Raw genomic sequence first — 23,843 nt, forward strand, 5'->3', positions numbered from 1 at the left:
AATGGATGGCCTGTGCTAGCCTGTGAAGTCAGTCCTGAATTCTTTGTCTGGGTAGATGAGTCTGTGACTCACTTCACAGAGCAATACCAATGGAATTTGTGTCCTTTAAGAACTGGAACTGTGGGAGAGCGCATATATTTTGACGGTATGTCAGGCACTATGTGCTCTCACTTCTTTATCTTCTACTGGGGATGGAATGTTGCCCCTGGAACCCTACGTTCTTATCCTCTATTCCTGATGTAATTTCAGATGTGTCTAACTAAGTTGGTTTGTTAAGGCTGCAATAACAATGTACCATAGGCTATGTGGCTTACACAACAGAAATGTATTGTTTCACAGTCTAGAGGTTGGATGTCCAAAATCGAGGTGTCTGCAGGTTCCTTCTCAGGGCTGAGAGAGCAAAGCTATTCCAGGTTTCTCTCCTTGGCTTGCAGGTGGTTGTCTTCTCCTTATGCTACTTCACATTGTTTTCCCTCTTTGTATATCTCTGTGTCCACATTTCCCATTTTAAAAAGAACACCAGTTATATTGGGTTAGGGCCACCCTCATGACCACATTTTAACTTCATTATGCCTATAAAGTACCCATTTTCAAATGCAGTCACATTTTAAGGTACGGGGGTTAGGACTTCAACGTATGAATTTTGGGAGGACATAATTCAACTCGTAAGTCTCCAAAAGGGAAAATTCCTTATGCTTCTGGAATAACATGACTTTTCCAAAGACTTCCTTGCTCCAGAATGGGCTCTAGTAGGGAGACTTTAGGGATGGAAAAGGGTGAGAATGTTGGGGTTACTATTCTGGGAATTCTTAGACACATACAAGCATGCAGCTGCTGGCAAGTTACAAAGTACTTGATGTTCCACGTGAATTACCATGCTTAAGATTCAACTATTGACTTGAAAGTTCACAGGTAATTTGAGCTCTTGAGTAGCTTTTCATTATATTAATCTGGCTATGATTTTTCAAGTAACAGAAAAAGGGTTGAAAGAGGCTGAGGCTCTACTGATGTCACAACTCTGGTACTTGCTGTGGGGGAGGGACATGATAAATGGTAAAAAGGCAAAACCCTGTTGGCACCTTTATTCTGGCCATAAGAGTGTACCCTCTTCCACTTACCAAAATTTAGGTGTGGAGAAAGAAGGAGAAATAATTTCTTTAGCAATAAATAGAACCAGGAAGGAGATAACAGAGAGGGTGTAAGTATAGATGTTTCTGTTTACAAATCTCAGTGAATTATTAAGAAAACAGTGAGGGGTTTTTATTAAGAAAACAGTGAGTCTGGGTGGCTCAGTCAGTTAAGCATCCCACTTTGGCTTTGATCATGATCTCTGTGAGTTCGAGCCCTGCATCGGGCTCTGTGCTGACAGCTCTGAGCCTTGAGCCTGCTTCCGATTCTGTGTCTCCCTCTCTCTCTGCTACTCCCCTGCTCGCACTCTCTCTTTCTCTCTCTCTCAATAATAAAGAAATGTTGGGAAAAAAAAAAAAAGAAAACAGTGAGGAAGAAGGTGAAGGAGTACTTATTGTATAGCCATGGGAAGGAAACAGTGAAAGGAACATTTTTTTGGAGGTGAGTGCCCTGTGAGGGTATAGGATAGTCAGATAGATCCTGCTATCTCCAGTTCCTGTCAGACCTGGCTCAGTCTGGCCCTTGGTGCTTGTCCCATTCAGTTATGGGATAAGGTTCTGTGCTTCCTTGCTCTCTGATTCCCTGGCCCTAAACATGGGCATTTCATGTGTTCTTCTCTAGTTTACCACCATCCAGTCTTCATTCTCAAATTGCCATGTGCATCTTTGCCCTGCACGATCCCTTCCTTTTACAGCTCCTGTCAGCAATGGATGAGAGAAAATCCCTCTGCCAGCTCAGTAGTACCATGGAATACCAACTACAGCATTCGGCTTCCCCTTTTTGTCTGGCTGGAGAAATGAATTTGCAGCTAGACTGTTCAGCCTCTATTCTACACTCTAGTTCCTTGACGAGAATGAAATCAGAGAGCTGCTTATGGAAACCTCCTACAGATATAAAAATATGTATATTCTATAGTTTTAGGGACTACACGGCTTACGTATATTTGCTCTAGGGATGAAAAGCTAATCCAGTGTGAAGTGGGGTGACTGTCAGTTGTTGCTTTTATACCTGGATGCTTCAGCCTGCCATGCCTCCTGGCTGGAATTTCTATTTGACATATGAATTTCATTAGAAAATATTTCTTTGGGTTGTCAGAGGTTGGAAGAGGAATGTTGAACCTAGACAAATTGCAAAGACAAGATCTGAAGTGGGAAGTGTGCTCAGAGGATGCTTAGGGAAAAGAGGAGAAATGAAAAGGGTCTTTGATATTATTTGCTTCAGGTGGAAAGTGTAATGGTTGTGGTTTCTAAAACAAGCCCTCTGGTTTGCAGAGACTGGATTGCAGAGGGCAGGGGCTGGAGGGCATTTTTTTCTTCTTAATCTCTAAACTTTTTGTCCTTCTCTTTTCCTTGCTAAAAACCTTCTCGGTCTCTCTGCTTCTCCCTGCTCTCCACCCCTCCTTCCTGCCCCATATCACTTTTGCAGTCATCCCAATACTTTCACAGCTGTCTTTCCTTTTGTTTTAAGAAGGCCTCAGGGCACAGTGTAAAGCTTCTTGGAATTTTGGGAGGGATGGGTAAAGGCAGGTTCTTAATGGAAAATAGGGACAATAGTCCTTGAAATTGTAGTGAAATTCACTGCAATTCCTAGATATGTTAGAAATGGAACAGTGTGTCTCTTTTTTGATTCTCCAGCTAGTCTTCCCTGTCAGGGCAGGACCTAAACTTTCACTGTAATTCTTAACACCTTCTTATCTCAAAATAAGGAAATAACATTGACTTCTCATGGTGATTGACAACAGTAACTCCTCTGGAGAAGGCCTTTTGTGACACTTTGGTTAGAAAAGGCTTTTTTAGGGGCACTTGGGTGACTCAGTTGGTTGAGCCTCTGACTTTGGCTCAGGTCATGATGAGGTTCACAGGTTTGAGCCCCACAATGGGCTCTGTGCTGGAAGCTCAGAGTGTGGAGCCTGCTTCAGATTCTGTGTATGCCTCTCTCTCTCTCTGCCCCTCTCCCACTCATGCTCTGTCTCTCTGTCTCCCTGTCTCTCAAAAATAAATAAAAGCATTAAAAAAAAAAGAAAAGGCTTTTATATGATTATATCATATTGTGATAGAAGCTAACTATTTGAGCTTATTATCTTTATATCTATCTAGTGAAAAAATCAATCATGTCGTCTTATCTACCATGTGAGTTGATTTGGATGTAGGCATATGACCCAGTTCTAGTCACTAGAACCCAAGGTCAATCTTCTGGGGACCTCCTAGGAAAGGTTCCTTTAACTGAAAAAGAAAACAACAAACAAACACATAAATAAAACTGATACTCAGTATGGGCTGCCCCTCTTCTTCCCTGGATGTTGTCTGTTGTCTGTGATGTTTAGAAGTGCAGCCTCTTGGGACAGTGAGAAGAGGCAAAACTGATACACCAGAGTAGAAGGGTGAAAGAACTTAGGCCCTGGTGACTGTCCTACCACTGTGTTTTTTGGTTATGTTTGTTGTTTGTTTTGTCATTGATCTGAGAAGCTAGTGTATGTTTTACTAATATAATTTCTTTAAATATATCCTGGACATAAATTAGGTAAGGCTATACAGGCATAGACTAAAATATGAGCAAATATGAAGAAGAAATACGGTGAGGTAGTTAAGAACAGAGGCTTCTGGCTGAAGCTGGCTGTCAGTTGCCTCATATGTAAAATGTGCAAATAACAGTACTTGCTGAGTGCGAAGCAATAGAGACAAAGCATTGAGCGCAATGGCTGGAGCACATTACATACCCAATAAATATTAGCTACTATAGTTGTTATGAGTAATATCAACATGAGCTCCAGAGAAGATACAAAAATTGTCAGGTTTTGGTAAAAAGAAAAAAAAAAGTTTCTCAAAGAACAAAGATGTTATGAGTGTTCATGATTTTCGCTCTAATTTAGATAAGTAAAAATATGATTTGGTATTAAAGATACATAGAATATGGAATATTTTCAAGTATGAACATTTAGAATATTTTGTTTTAATAAAGAATTTTTAAGTTAATTAATGTAAAGAGTCGAAGAGACATAATAGCACTATGTTGCATTCAATTGAATAAAAATATCATACAGAAAATAATGGATTATGATTTAACAGCTAATCTGGGAGTGGTAGGAAGTAGAAGAAGGATTTAGGGACAAATTACTCAATTTTTGTATTTACCCCAAATGTAATGCTTCCTTTCAAGTAGCAGTGAACGGTTAGGAATTAACTATTGCCTAATATAAATTTGGGTTTTATCTATGAATCCTAATTACTCATATCCAGTCATCAGGGATAATTGGGAGTTAGCAGCATTGCAGGATAGAATGATGTAACTGGTTTAGGCTGTTCTCAACTGAAACGAAATGTCACATCCATCCCCAAGCTGATTACTTAACTACTTTCTCTTCAAACACACAATGGCATATTTACTCCTGATACATGTTTGTGTTGACTTTGTGATCTGATTGTGCTCAGTTGTAAATTGTTTTGGGGGAAATAAATATTGTGAAAGAGATTAGTTGATTCAAGAATGTGAGGTTACCTGTGGTGGATCATAGTGTATAGAGATGTGGAATCACTAAGTTGTATATCTGAAACCAATGTAGCATTATGTGTCAACTATACTCAAATAAAGAATCAAAATTAAAAAAAGAAAGACTGTGCAATCCCTATCAAAATAACACCAGCATTCTTCACAGATCTAGAACAAACAATTGTAAAATTTGTATGGAACCACAGAAGACCCCAGATAGCCAAAGCAATCTTGACAAAGAAAACCAAAGATGGAGGCATCACAGTTCCGGACTTCAAGCTGTATTACAAAGCTGTAATCATTAAGGCAGTATGGTACTGACACAAAAACAGACACTCAGATCAATGGAACGAATAGAGAACCCAGAAATGGACCTACAAACGTATGGTTAACTAATCTTTGACAAAGCGGGAAAGAATATCCAATGGAAAAAAAAGTCTCTTCAGCAAATGGTTTTAGGAAAACTGGACAGCAACATTCAGAAGAACAAAACTGGACTGCTTGCTTACACCACACACAAAAATAAACTCAAAATGGATGAAAGACCTAAATGTAAAACAGGAAGCCATCAAAATCCTAGAGAAGAAAAAAATCAGCAAAAGTAAAAGGCAACTGATGGAATGGGAGAATATATTTGAAAATGACATATCAGATAAAAGGTTAGTATCCAAAATCTGTAAAGAACTTATCAAACTCAACACCCAAAAAACAAATAATCCAGTGAAGAAATAGTCAAAAGACATGAATAGACACTTTTCAAAACAAGACATCCAGATGACTAACAGACATATGAAAAGATGCTCAACATCACTCATCATCAGGGAAATATAAATCAAAACCACAATGAGGTACCACCTCATGCTGGTCAGAATGGCTAAAATTAACAACTCAGGCAACAATTGATGTTGCTGAGGAGGCAGAGAAAGAGGAACACTTTTGCACTGCTGGTGGGAATGCAAACTGGTGCAACCACTCTGGAAAACAGCATGGAGGTTCCTCAAAAAATTAAAAATAGAACTCCCTATGACCCAGCCATTGCACTACTAGGTATTTATCCAAAGGACACAGGAATGCTGATTCGAAGGGGCACATGCACCCCAATGTTTATAGCAGCACTATAGACAATAGCCACGGTATGGAAAGAGCCCAAATGTCCATCGACTGATGAATGGATAAAGAAGATGTGGTATTAATATATACAATGGAGTATTACTCAGCAATTCAAAAGAATGAAATCTTGCCATTTGCAACAACGTGGATGGAACTAGAGTCTATTATGCTAAGCAAAATAAGTCAAAGACAAATATCATATGATTTCACTCATATTTGGAATTTAAGAAACAAAACAGATGAGCAAAGGGAGAGGGAAGCAAAAATAAGATAAAAACAGAGGGAGACACCGTAAGAGACTCTTAAATACAGAGAACAAACTGAGGGTTTCTGGAGGGGTGTTGGTTAGGGGAATGGGCTAAATGGATGATAGGCATTAAAGAGGGCACTTGTCGGGATGAGCACTGGGTGTTATATGTAAGTAATGTATCACCAAATTCTATTCCTGAAATTAGTAGACTATATGTTAACTAACTTGGATTTAAATAAAACAAAAATAAAAGCAAAAATAAAACAAAAATGAACAAACAAAAGAATACATTCCACTGAGCATGTATAGTAAAAATACAGTGTTAATAACTTGAGGTAATTGTGTTCTCTGTGTAGTTCTATCATCAACTTGATACAGGGTTAAAAATAATGAAGCATTCATTTCCATTTTTAAAAACTTTAGTTTTTTAGTTATCTTTTGGATATGTAAAATATTAACAAAATACCAAATCTGAAAAAAAAAAGAAATATAGAATGTAAGGCCAATTTTTAGCTATAGTTGCTTATCAGAAAACTTGTAGTATCGTCGTATTCCCTGTAGAATTCCCTGTAGAATTCTATAATGGCTTAAGTGTCATGCAAAACATTTTGCCATTTATCTTTACAATGTAATAGAGAGGTACCTTATGGGGATGAAGTTAGAAAAGGCTTTTATATGATTACATCATATAGTGATAGATGCTAACAATTTGTACTTATCATGAGAATAGTTTTCTTAAGAGAATTCTTGATAATTTTGCAACTGCTGTTCGCTAGAATAATATAGCTATAGCTTATATCATAAATATAAATAACAAAGTTAGAAATAGGCAAGAGGGATTTAAAATTTTTCTAGATAGAACAAATTAGAATTTGTGTATATTGGCTCAGATCTTGTTTTGATTAAAGGATGACTGGGAAGATTGGAAAAATAAATGAACAATTCTAAGAAAATATTTCCTAGAGTTATAATCCATGCCTTTGTAATCCATGACCTCTGGAGTAAATTATTGAAGAGCACATAAGCAGAGGTCAGAAAGAATATTCCTTAAATCTCTGAGTTGGAATAACACATAGACTGAGGATTATTAGATATCTAGAGCTCACTATAGCTTTATTCTTGAAGCTCAGATCACAGGATAAGTAACAGGCATCCTACTATCCCTAGTTCATTCTGGAGCTGCTGAACTGAGAATATGTGTATATCAGAGATGAAGGTGTCAATTTCTTTTTGACTCCACTAACTTTAGGGCTAAACCCCAAGAAGAGCTCAAAGTCTCTGCTAGCATCTACTTGTCACTACACAGCTGGAAGGAGTTAAATAAAGTGTAGGTGCACACCTGTGTATTTTACTTGACTGGCTAATAAGTCAATGTCAGACAGGAAAATTTTAGTGAATGTATATTGTATACTTAGCATTGTAAAAGATACCATGAGATGTCAGGAAGGTATAATATAGGCTTCTACTCACTAAATGCTATAATTGGGATTTTTAGCCAGGTCTATCTGACTACAAATCGTATATGTTTTACTATACTGTACCATCAGCTAGGCATTTTTCTTACATTATTTTATTTAATGTTTACAGTAAGCTTGCAAAGAAATTATTATTTATAATTTGTTCAGAAAACTCCACCATTTCAGTAGAAGGAACCCCGTTAGCAATATAAGAAATGGAAAAGTATTTTTCAAAATCAAAAGAACCAAGCCAATTGCACTCTATATACAGGTTCTTGCTTATATAGTTGTGAAAGTATTATCATTCTCCTTTTATGTGAGGAAACAGAGGTCCACAGGAGTTCACTAACCTTCTTCAGTTTTGACTGCTAGAGCAGTATATGCAGAGCTTGTATATAAACTCAAGCCTGTTGATTTTTCCCTAGTTCATGCTGTCTTCTAGACTGGGAATTTTAGCCTGACCTTGGCAGGCAAGATTTTTATGGGCAGACAGGAAGAGTATGAAATGATAATTGCTCATTTCTTGAGGTGATTAGAAGGATACAGCGTCAGTTACCCAGTTCTTAAAGTGATTAGAGAGATGTGCACGTGAGTCTACACCCTCCTTAGAGGTTCACAATAGGTACTTAATACTCTTTAGTTGAATGAGTGAATGGCTGAGTAGTGTGAGTCAGATTCTTAGATGAGGCCTTAAAAGACTTTTTTATGGATCAAAAACATGGGGGGAACATACTATATTAGCCCAGTGTTCTTGTGACAAATGCCTAACTTAAAAATGAATGGAGGTGAAAAAGACAATCTCAGTTGAAACCCACATTAGAGCACCCAGTGCATGTGGGAATGGGTGCCCTTATGCCATCTGGTTCTGGAGGAGGGAGAAATAAGCATCTTTGCATTACTGCTACTTCATCGCTTATCAGGGCTCACTGGTGCTTACCAGATAGCCTTTTATGAGCCAGTAGAGTTGTTTCTCTTTTTAGAGAGCTTACCTACATCCTTTATTGTAATTTAACTCTGAAGTACCAGGAAAATGAACTGCTTGCCATAATCATTAGTTTAAAAAGTTTAAATATCACCCATTTTGTGCATGTTGTATTTCAAGATTTAAAGAAGTTCATTTAAAAGGTGAAAAAAAGTAGCGACAGCAGTCTTTTCCAAGAAACATCAGGTTTTCCATTGTTAATTGGTTAATATAGTGCTTGGAAGATGAAAAAGCATGGTGTAATTAAGTGTCACCTTTTTTTATGAGCACAGTAGACTTTAATCACATTATAAGGTCGTAGTGTATCTATTTTGCTACACTGGAGAGGTGTTTTTTCTTTCCTTATATTGTAGATATTTCTCTAGAAGAGAATATGGAAAGAAATTATTTTCTCTGGGTTTCTTTGAGTGTTTCCCACCTTTAAGCCAATTGATATTTTTGCATTTTCTGTGAGTTTGAAAATCTAGTCCTAGGTTCATAGTACCTGGGGGTGGACTGGGGGGCTGTAGGGAGTCTGGCCTGATTTCAATCAGGTTTTCTACTGAGACTATGGCTCCTAATTTAATTTTATTTAAACACTGCCATTCTTTTTACTCTCAGAACTGTAAATTTGCAGTTATAGTTAATCATTCCTCTCTTCAGTCCCAGTGTCTGGGACTGGCTTAACAACTGGCTAGTTATTAAGTCCCACATTTATTGGATGGGTTCCTGTTTACCAAGACCTGCGCCACAGTTTTGGGTTAGGTCTTCTGGATTCGCGTCACTTTTCTGCTTCCCTTTGTTTATATAAACACATTCTTACATTTTGAAAGGGTCCTTGAACATCACAGATGAAAGTTGTTTTTTTTTTCTTACAAGAAGGACTTCCATTTAAACGATGAACAACAGCCCCATACACTGTGAATAGCATTTGTTATTATTTTGTGATGTTAATGCCTTAAAATTCTACAAGTGGAAGTCCTGCCCAAAAATTTCCATGGTTTTTTGGGGGAGATAACTAAGTAGATTTTTTTTTTCCATGACTGAGTTATTTATTTTGCAGTTAATCAAGGTTGACATATTCTTTTAAGCTTTCATATTGAAGACTCATAATTAAAAAAAAATCATAAAATACTGAGCAATTATTTATTTATATTAATACCCAACAAACTAAGGGGAAGAGCAATGGATTCATATTCACATAGAATTACTTTTATATAGGGGAGGAAAAATTCTCTACTGTCTTTGCATCTCTGGTTGGGCCTAAGAATTAAACTGACATAAGATAACAGGAGAAAAGCATGCACATTTTATTGAATTTTTACATGTACATAGAAGCCTTCACAAGAGTATGAAGGCTAGAAGAAGTGACCAGAGAAGGAAGCTTTTATACCTTTTAGAGAAAGAAACAATATATTTGCAAAGAATTGACAAGACAAAGACATTTGGGCCATGGGTAGTAAATTATGAAGAAGTAACTAAGAAGATAAGGGTTAGTTTAACAAGGGTTATTTATACAGCCTCTTGGCCCTAACTCCCTGTCTCTGGTGGTAAGGAAGTCATCTATCTTGGTACAGGGAGGGTAACCTGTAGCCGCAATACCATGTTTATTTTAGCCTTTGGTCTGTATTTACTTAAATAATTTCAAAGCTTCCCACCAATCATTTTACCATAGCTTCACCTTTGGGGAGTTCTTTGTTTTAATTAACCTTGTCTTTGATTAGAATTATCATTCAGTTGTTTTTTAAGAAGGATTGTATTCATGTACTTTCATTTAGGTAATGTGTTGTTTGTTCTTCCTTTTTTTTCTGGGTTCCTTAAACATACTTTTAAATTTCTTGTTGTCTTATCATCTCTCTTATATCTGTCTTTTGAACGAAAAAAAAAAAACCCAACCCAGATGTTTCACAAATTTGTCCTTTCTCAAGGTCCATGCAACCTTAGTTTTTAATATTATAGACTATGTACTGTAGCCTTTTGGCCATATAATACTATCATTTAACTCATAAACAATAGTCATGTTTTGGGTAAAGCTGTTGCAGCAAAATCTTGACATATTCTCTTTTATAATTTTCACATTTTAAAAGTTTTCATTTTGCTTTATCATAATTATAGATCATAGATTCTTAAATGTTGGAAATTTCTTAGAGATCCTCTAGTCAATCTTGAACCCCATGAATTTTATTTCTTCTTACAATGTCATTGAAAGATTACCCAACCCTTACTTGAACTCTTCCATTGACACGGAACTTGCTATTTTGGCTGAAGTTCTTTTCATTGTTGAAAATTCTGACATTGAATAGAAAGCTCTGTCATTTTCATTCCTGCTCATTAGTTGATATAATCAAAGTAATGCCATATTTCCTCTTTCTTAAGAATCTTCTAAGAAGCTCAGGAGTTTTGTGTATCCTGATTCTTCTCCATTCACATTTTCCTCTTTTGTAATCTCTATTTTGAAGAAATGTTTTGAGGGAAATTTTAACTTGTAACCTCCTATTCTTTTTAATTAGCCCAATACCTTTTAAAATTATTTTACTTCCTCTTTGAGAATGCTGTGCTAATATAGTTTATGAATATGAATTGTGTGAGTAAAATTATAAAGTAGAAAGTCATTTGTATTAAGAACGTACATAATATCTGTATAGTACAAACTCATATCTACAAGGAGGATGACGTCAATACCTATCAAATAAAAATATTACACACATAATGAGGACTGACACTGTGTGTCCAAAACAAAAAAACCCTGTGATGCCAAATAAAAACCGTCCATTTAGGCAGGAGGCCCAGACTACCCAGACAAATGAAGAATGTAGATTCCTTCTACACTGAGTGAGGGGAAAACAGGACAGGTTGTTCACTCCATCCAATGTAGGAGGTGAAATCCTCTAAAAAGCCATTCCAGGATGGAACTGTTTCAAAGATGGTTTTTATCTCCAATTTCTGTGGACATCTCTAACCTATAAAATTGTTAAGTAAGTTAAGAACAAGAAAAAGCACCAATGCCCTTTCTCTCCCTATTTCTTTCTTTCTGTTTTTCAGAATAAATAGGAGCTGGAGGAGAAAGACTGCTGCTGTTGGTTTCTAAGCAGCACTGGGGAAAAACTGGCAAAGTAAATGATAAAGAACCTTAGCCAAATTTTTGAAATGTAAATCTAAATACTCTTGGTGGTCAGTATTCCTCTTAATGACCAAGTGATAGTTATCTAAAATGGAACCCAAACTATAACTTCATGAGCACACAATATCTAAAATTCTTGATCTGGACCACTTCGTTCAGTAATGAAACTCAAATTTTCACTGTCCTCTCTGGTTTATACTTTTGGCTCATACTGATTTTATCCTTAAACAGATGAACAGGTAATTTTCTTAAGACCATGTAGTTAAATGGATCTCCTTATGCTGTATTTGTGCAATTAAAAAAAAATCCCCAAATTTACACGCAGGATTTTATGTTTATTCTTATCTTTTTTTCCTTTGATATTGTTGTTTCAAACCCTCAAGATAATTTTGAATATTGGGCCCATCAATCATCATGCCAACACTTTATTTGGCATGATGTGAAAATCTGATGAAGATATCTTAAGGTGCATTCATTTAGATAAAAAATTACAAAATGTTGAATGAGATAGAAGCAGGGTCAGAGTCCTGTAGCATGACACAAAAGTCCTTCTTGTAGGTGGATATTAGTCAACCCTCTGGGTACTTCATGCATATCAGCTAGCTAGGAATTCTACTCTATTCTCATGCAGCCAAAATTTCAGAGTTAGAGCTACATGAATCAATAAGTTCACCTTTAATGACGATGTCTAAAATGAAGATATATGACATAGACAGCATTCTCTAGCATAATATTCCATTCTTAAATGTCAGATTTTTTTCTGATTTTTTTTCTATTATTTTATTTATGTTAAAGTTATTTTGTCATTCCCTCCCCCCCAACTACTTCCTCATCCATTCTCATTACTCTCTGCTCTGTTATCACTTTGAGGCATTTGGAATGGAACACATAACTGCAGATGTGCTGATACACAGATATATACCCATCCATATGTATGAGAATTAAGATCTGTGCCCTTTTAGCATTAAGCTTAAATGGTTCTTAACATTTGAATGTTAGGTTTCTAAAGAAACCAAAGCATTATTTTTTATCTTTAAAATATTGATCCATAGAAATAGAGAAATTTTTTGATTTAATTTTCTCCCATCTAGATGTAACTTGTGGGATTCTACCCTATGGGTGAAATAATAAGAAAAGATCAGAGGCAAAGAGATGGCAGGATGTTAGGTATTCTAAATGGTTTTAATAAAATCCTATGATCTGTCATATCAAGTGCTGTGAGCTAGTTTCCTACAGGAAGAAAAAAGATGAGTGAAAGACAAACACAGAGTGGTATTGCTTAATAACGGAGGATGAGTTTGGCAGATGGTAGACTCCATTCTTTGCTTGAAAGCTGGGGGAGGATAAAGTGGACTTTCCTTTGCAGAAAATAGAAAATAGCTCTTTCCACCTTGCTAGATGCCTGCAGGTCTGTGTATGTTCTCAAAGTTTGTCAAATATCTGAGCTCTATGGTTCTGAAATAGAGCCTCTCGGGGATGTATTGTCAGAGATTCCTTCTTCATACTTTGAATAACAGTTCAGAAAAAACCAGTTTTGAATCACTCCATTAGAATGCTTGAAGATCACTTGCAATGAGGTGTCAGTATCAGAGCAATTAAGGGAATGTATAAGGATGTCATACCAGTTAAGCTACATAGTTAGAGTTAAAAAATTTTTTTTTAAGTTTATTTATTTATTTTGAGAGAGAGAGAGAGAGAGAGCGAGAGAGAGAGTGCACAAGTTGTGGAGGGGCAGAGAGAAGGAGAGACAGAATCCCAAGCAGGCTCCGTGCAATCAGTGCAGAGCCCAATGCGGGGCTTGAACGCACATACTGTGAGATCATGACCTGAGCTGAGATCAAGAGTCAGATGCTCAACCGACTGTGCCACCCAGGTGCCCCTAGAGTTATTTTAGATGGCAAGAGGCCAGTTATATAATTATCATATTTCTTAGTTGGAATGCAATGAAAGTGAACATTTATTGAGTGCCAGGTACTGAACGCTGCATTTATTAGCACATTTAATCTTTACAATCAACATAGGAGATGGGTGTAATTTTTATATCCCATTTTTTTGATGGAGAAGCAGGTAAAGTAATTGTCGAAAAACTGAGATGTAGTGAAACCCTGAATTTGAATCCAAGAAATCTAGTTCTAGAGCTTACAGTACTTAACCAAGATGCTGCCCTGCCTGTCAGGACTGTAGAGAGATAAACCAACTTCAAATTTGAAGTGTGAACTATTTGTTGGAAGTCAACTAATCAGTGGAATAATCAAGGATACTCTGTTGGTAGAAGTTCTAGATTGATAACATAAAAACTCTGGATCTGTCAAATTTAAGTACTCCAATAGGTTTGGAGTTTACTATATAATAATTTGTCTGGTCTTTGTCCCAGGTTCCTGGCATGGAGTTCTAAAACCCTTGGAACTTACCCAATGATAGAAGTATTTTTGTTATTCATGAGCCCCTTAGATCACATCTGAGTTTATGCTAATGAGAGGACTCAAGCTTAGGCCCCTAGATAGCTTCAGAAAGGGCTCTGTCCCAGGGTTGGGACTTAGAGCCAGACTGACCTCCACAAAGGGACAGAGGGCTGGAGATTGAGTTAAACCATATGGCCAATGATTTAATCAATCATGCTTATGTACTGAAACCCTAATAAAAACTTTGGACATCAAAGTTTAGTTATGCTTCCTTGCTGGTGTACACATTGATGTGCTAGGAGGGTGAGGTGTCCTGATTCCATGAAGAGTTGTATCTTTTATAACAAAACTGTAATCATAAGTGTAATGCTCTCCTGAGTTCTCTGAGTCATTCTAATGAATTATCAAACATTAGGGGGCTTAAAGGAATGTCATAGGTTTATAGACAGTTGCTCTGAAGTGAGGGCATTTTTGTTGTAGCCTGGGTCCTTTAACTTCTGGGCTCTGTGTTAACTCTATGCATTTCATACCAGAATTTAATTGAAGTACCAGTTGTGGTTGAAATAGAATAGGGGTGATTAAGATAAACATTAATCATTACTTCCTCACATTTGGTTGACTTTATTAAATATTGCAGTCAAGGATGTAGACAAGTGTAAAAGATGACTGGTTTTGAGCTCCTCCTGAAGGATGTACATGTTTGTATAAGTTCTTGGCTTGAGTGTATATAAAAATTCGAATATTTTGAACCATGTATGTGATCATATGCTTTGATTATAGAGAAAAAAAAACTTACCAAAAGAATAGAAGCTGGAATAGTTCATTGATGTTGCATTTTCCTTTTCATTATAAATTTATAAACATAGGCAGGAAGGAGTTTATTGGTATCACTGAATTCAATCTGCTTAGTGCACTGATGACGAGATTGAAGTGAATCAATTCAGATTTGACAACTTGTCTAAGGTCACACATTCAGCCAGGGTCAAGCTGGGACTGGATTCTAAGCAGCTCTAAGACTGGAGTGGAATCTAGCCTTGATGTTTTCTAGTCTACAGAGGTATCCATTAAAGAAGAGGTTGTGCATATGTCTTAAACACTTACATATTTGTATTCATTATGTAAATTGGTAAGTAATATATAAATGCGTTCTTACTGCAAATTTCTACAACACAGAAATAACTATGAATAAATAGAATAAACATCAAAATTCCTTTTTCCCATACCTATCACAGTTCTCTCTTGCAGGAAGCCATTTTCACTGTTCTAAACATTTCCCCATGCATTTACATACACATAGTGATATATCGGCTTGGTTAAAAGTGCTTTTCCATAAAAGAGCTCATGAGTACATATTTCTCTTCAGCTTTATTTTCATACTTAATCATAAGTATTAGGCATATATCTATGTCATCATTATAACTCTAACTCATTTTTCTAACTTTTTCATGGAATGTATATATTCAATTGTGTATAAAAAATAAAAAAGAAGACAATATTCTCATCATCTGACTGAGAGAAACTAAAAGAGTTTCACTTTTACTTTATGGATTTCCATGACTTTCCTTTTATTATTGTTTGCTTCTTATGTTATACTTGTTCCCTGAAATTAAACTGTTTTTTTCTAAATGTCTTTCATCTCTTTCTCTTTCCTAAAAGAAATGTATTTGTAATAGATGCCTATTGCAGCATTTCTAACTTTAGTTTATTTAAATACTTCATCATGTGATTAACTGTAAATCTAAGTCCAGTTCTTTATATACTCTGATGAGAAGGGGATTTGTGATCATTAGGACCAGAAATTATTCATGGGTTGCAAAGAAAAGAAACAGAGAAGAACATGGTGTATGCTTCAGTTATGTGCAATCACTTAAAGTGTTTTTCTATGTACTTGAGCTGGCATAGCATTAGACCTTCAATGCATTATTTACTGAATGTTCTTAGTACAGATTTACAATACTGGGTGGTTGTTCTCCCTACAAAAGATTAGAAATTAAGGATGGGCTCAGTGACTGAAATATTCACACTTAAATTTTAATCCTACCTAAATTTTTTTGATGGAAATCACCCCTAATTCTCATTTCTCATGCTTATTCAGTCTGATGAAGACTGCTTAGAGCTCAATTACGTTAAAAATGGAAACTTGTTGGGGCGCCTGGGTGGCTCAGTCGGTTACGCGGCCAACTTCGGCTCAGGTCATGATCTCGCGGTCCGTGGGTTCGAGCCCCACGTCGGGCTCTGTGCTGACAGCTCAGAGCCTGGAGCCTGTTTCAGATTCTGTGTCTCCCTCTCTCTGACCCTCCCCTGTTCATGCTCTGTCTCTCCCTGTCTCAAAAATAAATAAAACGTTAAAAAAAATTTAAAAATGGAAACTTGTTTCTTATTGATTGTGGTAGGTACCTTATTGCATAAATTATGGTTTCTGAAGTTCATGTAGTAGATTGTATTAATTCTTTTGTTTACAGTTGAAAGACAAGCAAGTTTCAGATGGTTCTCCAATAGGCCCAAATTAGAAGCAGCATTTGAGTGTATCAGTTGGATAAGAAATATGAATAAGCATAATAGTAAACATATACACATATATATGCTTTTTAATTGGGATAATTTTAATATAAATGTTTCTGTTATATAGGCCTTTGCTATTAGTCAGTTGGCCAGTGACTAAATAAATGATATTCATGTTGCCGATGAAAAGTTTTTGATGTATATAAATCATCACTGCGTTTCTTCCATTCTTCATCATAGCCTATTTGAATATAAAACACAATGCTAAGTTCACCACAGCCTAAGTTTTAAATGGCCTGTCATGCCTGACAAGAACATAAAACAAAGGATAACAGCAAAATAAGGTAATATAAATTTCTCCCTCTAAAAATCTCAAGTTGATATTTATGGAATCAATAATCTATGGCAACAAGTAATGAAAAAGGATCTATTTTATTTGAGGTATCACTAAATTTGGGACACAGATGAGCAACATATGAAAAAAAGGTGTTTTTTTTGAGGAATGCTAACATTGAAGAGTCTTGTAGTTTTTTTGTTCATTGATTACCTTATACATGCCTAATACAGTGTGACATATATAGTCATGGAGTGTGACATATAGTTAATCTACATCCAAATCAGAAATTGATTTTGATGTATTAAAACATATTGAATGATTTTTTTTAAAGGAGGCAGCTTGTTATTGTTAAGAACTTGGACTTTGTAGTCTTACATATCTGAGTTTGAAATCCAGCTCTATCCATACTAGCTCTGGGACTTTAGGCTATCTAGTTAAGCTCTCCAAGCTTTAGTTTTCTCATTTATAAAATTGGATAATGATACCTACCCACAGAATTGTTGTGAGAATTAAGTTGGCATGGAAGAAGTGCTTACCACCAGAATATTATCTCTATACACTCATACATGGTAGACATTAAGTGGGGCATTTATTACTTAGGAAATATCATGGCTCTGTGCATTTATCTTCAGGTCTGATTTCAAGCTTGGAAAGTCATTTTTCTATGCGTGCATTCAACGAACATTCTTTGAACATGTACTTTGAGCCAGGAACTGTTTCAATTAGGATACTGAACAAAGCATTCAAAAATTGGGAAATCTTCACTAGGAAAGTAGCATTTGAGCAAAGATCTAAAAGAGATGATGGGGAAAAAAATAAAAGATGATGGCGAGAGCCATAAGGATATTTGGGGAATAATTCCTGCAAGGCTCTGTGATGGGAGTAAAGTTAATGTGTTCAGGGAATAGCAGGTAGGCCACTGTAGCTGGAATAAGGTCAGAGAGATAGATGGGGCCAGGTTGTACACAACCTTGCAGGCCATTGTAAGGACACTGGCTTTTATTTGAAATGAGATAGGAAGCTGGGAAAGGAATTTTGAGCTGAGGAGTGACATGATCAGACTTAAATTTTAAAAACTGTTGTGTTGAGTATAGTACAGGGCAGGAAGAAGGAAGAACAATTAGGAAGCTTTTGTAATAATCTAGGGAAGAGAGGATGGTGGCTTAAACCAAAATGATAGAGGCTGAGAGGAGAAGAAAAGATTGGCTGGATTCTGGGTAGAGTTCAGAGATAAAGTACACTGGATTTGCTGATGCATCAGATGTAAGGGGTATGAGATAAAGACAAGAGCCAAAACAACTCAGGAATTTAACCTACCTAACTAGGATGGAGTTGATGTTTAGTGAAATGGGGAAGCCTATTGGGACAGTAAGTTTGGAGGGAAAAGTCAGAAACTCATTATCGAACATGTCAAACTTGAAATATATATTGGATATCCAAATGGAGACAGTTAGAGGAAGAGGTCAGGCTGGAATGTACATTTGGAATCATTAGGGCATAGATGCTATTTAAAGTCATGAGACTGGTGAGATTACCTAGAGAATGCATGTTGAGAAAAAAAGGAAGTCCAAAGACTGAGAACTGAGATACTGAAAAATTTGGAGGATTAGGACACGAGGAGCTAGCAAAGTGAATAAGGAGGAGGGACCAGAAAGAAGGAGGCAATCAGTTAGTAAAGACTCAGTTATTAAAGATCAGACTTTGGAAGGAAACTGGGGCTAAAAGAGGCTCACCTGCTAGTAAAGACAGAGGTTTATTTCAAACCAGAAGGAGAACTCATCAGTGCAGTTCCCCTGTCAGGTCTGGCCCACTCCAGGACAGCAGGCCATTCTGCAGCCTCCTGCACCATCACCTGGATGACACCAAGATGCAGAGGTCGCTGTCCCTGCTGAACACTGAGAACCAGGGTGGGTGTCCCTACATGGAGCACCCCGGCCACAATCTGACACCAGGTCCCAGCATCCTCCTCCAGGTAACCACCGAGAGAACATCCAAGAGACGGCAGTGAGCCAAGAGTTCCCATGCTGGGTCCACAGTGCCAAGCCCATCTACTTCGTGTTCCACAGCCACTCCCCAGGCAGTGAGGGCACCATGGAAGTACATGTAACCCTGCTCACCTGGACACTCAACCTGCAGATGGACAATTAGGCCCTCTTCAGCTGTGAGACCAAGAACCCACTGCTGTCAATGACCATATAGGTAGAGATTACACTGGGTGACTTGAATGTCTTCCCCAGCTCAGATACCACTCCCCACAAGAAGACAGGTGTCTGGTTGGCCCAGAACCTATCCCAGTGGGTAGCAACTACATTCTTCCCATTGATGGAGCCAGAACCCTTGCAATTACCCTCTTTTTCCGCTTGCTTCTCATGCTCCACATCCAATCCAGCATCAAGCCCTGGCAGCTCAACCTCAGGACTTATTCCACACCTGCCACTTCTTGTGGTTTCCTCTCCAACCACCCAATTGCAGGCATTCTTGTTTCCTGTCTAGATTCTTACAGTCACCTCCAGACTGGTCTTTCTGTTCCCACTCTTGTCCTTTTCTGTTCTTTGTCCTGATCAATATATTTAAAATATAAATCAGATTATGACACACATACACACTCACCCCAAGCCCTCCAGTGGTAGGCAAATATATTGATAGAACAGAATAGAGTCCAGAAATAGATCCACGTAGAGAGAGTCAAGTAGTTTTTGACAAAGGCCCCCAGGCTGTTTAATGAGAAAAGAGAAGTCTTTTTAACAGATAGTGCTGAAAACTGGAGAGAAGCTTTAGAAAAAAATGATCCCACTTCCCTACCTTGCATACAAACAAGAAGTAATCTGAGATGAATCATAGGCCTAAATGTGAAGCCCACACCTTTGTGAGGTTAAGGTAGACAGAATTTCTTTAAAAGGTCACAAAGAGCAACAAATGAAAAGTTGAAAATTGGTAACTTGGACTTAATAAAAATTCAAAACTTCTGCTCATAAGGAGGCACCTTTAAGAAAATGAAAAGGCAAACTACACAGAGAAAATACTCTTAATGTAGATACGTGACAAAGAATTTGTATCCAGAATATATAAAGAACTACTACAGGCCAATAATGACAAGACAGCTCAATTAAGAAAAAAGAATACATACAAATGGCCAATAAGCATATTAAAAGGTGTATAATATCATTAGTCGTCAGGGAAATGAAGACTAAAACCTCAGTGAGATACAATTTCACAACAACTAGAATGGCTAAAAAAAACTGGTAATAACTAGATGCTGACAGGGACATAGAATAATCAGAACCTTCACGCATTGCTGGTAGGAATAAAAAATGGTACTACTACTTTCGAATCTTAGCAGTTGCTTTCCAAGACAAAAGTACTCATACTTTATGACCCAGTAATTTCACTCCTAAGTATTTATCCAAGAGAAATGGACATGTATGTCCACAAAGATTTGGACGTGAATGTTCATAGCAGCTTTATTCATCACAACAATAAAAACCATAAGTAACATAAGTGTCCATAATTAGGAAAATAGGTGAAAAAATTTGTGGTATATTTATACAAATGAACTACTCATCAATACAAACGAATTCCTGCTATACATAACGTGGATAGAGCTCAAAAACATGGCAAGTGAAACAGCAAAGAGTACATACTGCATGATTCCATTTATATAATAAACTTCTAGAAAATATAAATAAACAATAAAAAAGATCAGACATTGAATAAAGTGCATTGGTAGGGGTCATTGTTTAGTAATGAGCAATTGGTCAACCCTCAAGTGCAGACCAGGTGAACAAGGTACACCTAGCGTGGTGCACCTCATCTGGTCCTGAACTATTCATGCAGCCATCCTGATCAAGGGAATCTTGGTCTGCAAGGGCATGGGAACTTAAAGACCTGTGCTGGCATCCTAGCTTCCCTGCATTTTCAGCTGTGTGGCCTTGGGAAAGCAGATTGCTTTCCATGACCTCCAATGTACTTGTCTGTAAAATACTAGTGTTGTCATGAAGTTAAATAAGAAAATGCCTGTCAAAGTAGGTGCTCAATTATTATCATTTTTACCAAATATTATCATTTAGGGGTATTTAAAATATAAAGGAGGGGTGCCTGGGTGGCTCAGTTGGTTAATTGTCCAACTCTTGATTTCGGCTCATGATCTCATGGTTCATGGGATCGAGCCCTGTGTCAGGCTCTGTGCTGACAGTGTGGATCCTGCTTGGGATTCTCTCTCTCTCTCTCTCTCTCTCTCTCTCTCTCTCTCTCAAAATAAATAAATAAACATTAAGCTTTAAAGGAAAGTTCATTACTTATTGCTACAATTTATTGTTTTGAACTATCCAACATCTGGCTAATTTGATTACTGAGCAAAATGTTTCACTTTTCTCTTTATACATAAAACCAATGTATCATGGTTTTATCCAGCTCATGGATACAGTAGCTAGCCAGACAATGAGAAGACACTTAACTAAGTGCAATAAATTATGCTCTATGGCTAATGGAGGAGCAAAAACAATAGAAGACATAATCCTTTCTCTGAAGTGCTCATGGTTAGAGTGGAACAATGTTCTGAAAATACTTATTAAAATGTAAAACGATGGGACCAGACTAGTTCTATATCTCCCAAAATACATAGGATTATAATTAGATATCATTTCAAAAAGGATTTGATAGCCAGGCAAATTGAAATTTTCATTCATCATTATCCATGTATACATAGTATAATTACTGATATGGTTGGTTTTGTATCTGCTATCTTGCTATTTTTTTTTGTTGTTGTTCTTTGTTACTGCCTTCTTTTAATCAACTATTTAAAAATGTTAATTGCTTTATTGATTTTTTTTACATTTATTTATTTATTTTTGAGAGAGAGAGAGAGAGAGAGAGAGAGCGAGCGCACAAGTTGGGGAGGGGCAGAGAGAGAGAGAAAGACACAGAATCTGAAGAGGCTCCAGGCTTTGAGCTGTTAGCACAGAGCCGGACGCAAGGTTCAAACACACAAACCCTGAGATCATAACCTGAGCAGAAGTCGGAAGCTCAACTGACGGAACCACCCAGGCGCCCCTTGCTTTATTGATTTTTTATATATGTCTTAGTTTTTTTTTGGTTACTCCAAGAATTATAAAATGAATCTTTTTTTTAAATTTATTTAAAAATTTTTAAGTTTATTTTTGAGACACAGAGAGATCACAAGTGGGGGAAGAATGGGGGAGAGAGAGAGAGAGAGAGAAAATCCCAAGATTCCCAAGCAGGCTCTGCACCACCAGCCCAGAGCCTGACCTGATTTGTGAGATCATGACCTGAGCCAAAGTTGGACACTTAACTGACTGAGCCACCCAGGTGCCCCTAAAAATGAATCTTTAATCTACCTTAAATTAATACTAAATCATTTTACAAACAATGGAAGAAATTGTACAAAGGTATATTCCATTTAGCTCACTCTCATTTTTTGTGTTATTACTATCAAACAGTTTTCTTCTATGTATGTTATAAATCACATAATACATTGTTGACATTTTTTGCTTTGAACAATCAGTTTTCTATAAAGATATTAAATATAGTCTTTGGTAATTATGTATACTTCTGCAGGTCTGATTTTTCATATGGGGTCATTTTTTTCAGCTCAAATGACTTCCCTTAGTAATTTTTGAGGCATAGGTCTGTTGGCAATGAATTCTCCAGTTTTGGTTTGTCTTAAAAATACCTTCATTTCATCTTAATTTCTGTAGGATTCTAGATTGATTCTCCCCCCACCCCCGCCTTCAGCATTCAAAACATGTCATCTGGATTCCACTGTTTATGAGTTCTTGCTATTCTCAAATTTCTGCTGATTCTATCAATATATGTATGTGTATATATGTATGTATATATCTTTTTAAATTATCTACATTTTATTGTCAGCAGTATAATTATGATTTCCCTGGTATAGTATTCTTTATGTTTATTCTGACTGACACTTGCTAAGTATCATGAATCTTTGAATTGGTGATTTTTATGAATTTTGAAAGTTTTATAGTCATTTTTTCATATTTCTTCTTTTACCATCTATTTTATTTTTCTTGGATTAATTTCCATGTATGTCATTGTCTCACAAGTCTCTGGTGCTTTGTTATTATTTGGTTAATTTTTTTTAAATGTTTGTTTATTTTTGAGAAAGAGAGAGACAGAGGGTGAGCAGGGGCAGGGGAGGGGCAGAGAAAGAGGGAGAACAGAACTTGAAGTGGGCTGGATGTGGGGCTGGAACTCAAAAACTGTGAGATCATGACCTGAGCTGAATTTGGATGCTTAACCAACTGAGCCACCCAAGCTGTTATTATTTGGTTTTAATATTTTATCTCCCATTCTTCAGATTGAGTAATTCTTTTCATGTATCTACAAGTTCATTGATCCTTTATTTTACTATGCTCAGTATATATATATTTTTAATGTTTATTTATTTTTGAGACAGAGAGAGACAGAGAATGAACGGGGGGAGGGTCAGAGAGAGGGAGACACAGAATCTGAAACAGACTCCAGGCTCCGAGCTGTCAGCACAGAGCCCTACGCGGGGCTCGAACTCACGGACCGTGAGATCATGACCTGAGCCGAAGTCGGATGCTTAACTGACTGAGCCACCCAGGCGCCCCTATGCTCGGTATATTTTAAAGCCCATCCAATATATTCTTTATTTCAACTTAAAAAATTTTAATTTCTAGGATATTCAAATTTTTTTTGAAGACTATTTCTTTGCTGAAATTCCTATCTGATCACCTATTTTGTCCAGCCTTTTCTCTAAATATTTACAGTAATTATTTAAAAATCCAAGTCTTTTAATAGCAACGTATTAATCAATTGTGGAGCTGCTTCTATTGATTATAGGTCACATTTTCAAGCGTTAGCCCATGTCTCATAATTAAAAAAATTTTTTAACATTTATTTATTATTGAGAGACAGAGAGAGACAGAACATGAGCATGGGAGGGGGAGACACAGAATCTGAAGCAGGCTCCAGGCTCTGAGCTGTCAGCACAGAGCCTGACTCAGGGCTTGAACTCACAAACCATGAGATCATGACCTGAGCTGAAGTCGGATTCCTAACCAACTGAGCCACCCAGGCATCTCCCTC

The 23,843-nt window shown here is 36.9% G+C and overlaps 1 protein-coding gene across 1 annotated transcript in view; it reads left to right on the top strand.

Moving 5' to 3' along the window:
• Nucleotides 1-23,843, top strand: part of METTL4 (methyltransferase 4, N6-adenosine) — a 249,810-nt gene that overhangs the window by 128,997 nt on the left and 96,970 nt on the right. The window lies entirely within an intron of this gene.

This window comes from Panthera leo, chromosome D3, assembly GCF_018350215.1.
Source record: "Panthera leo isolate Ple1 chromosome D3, P.leo_Ple1_pat1.1, whole genome shotgun sequence".
NCBI classification, from domain to species: domain Eukaryota; kingdom Metazoa; phylum Chordata; class Mammalia; order Carnivora; family Felidae; genus Panthera; species Panthera leo.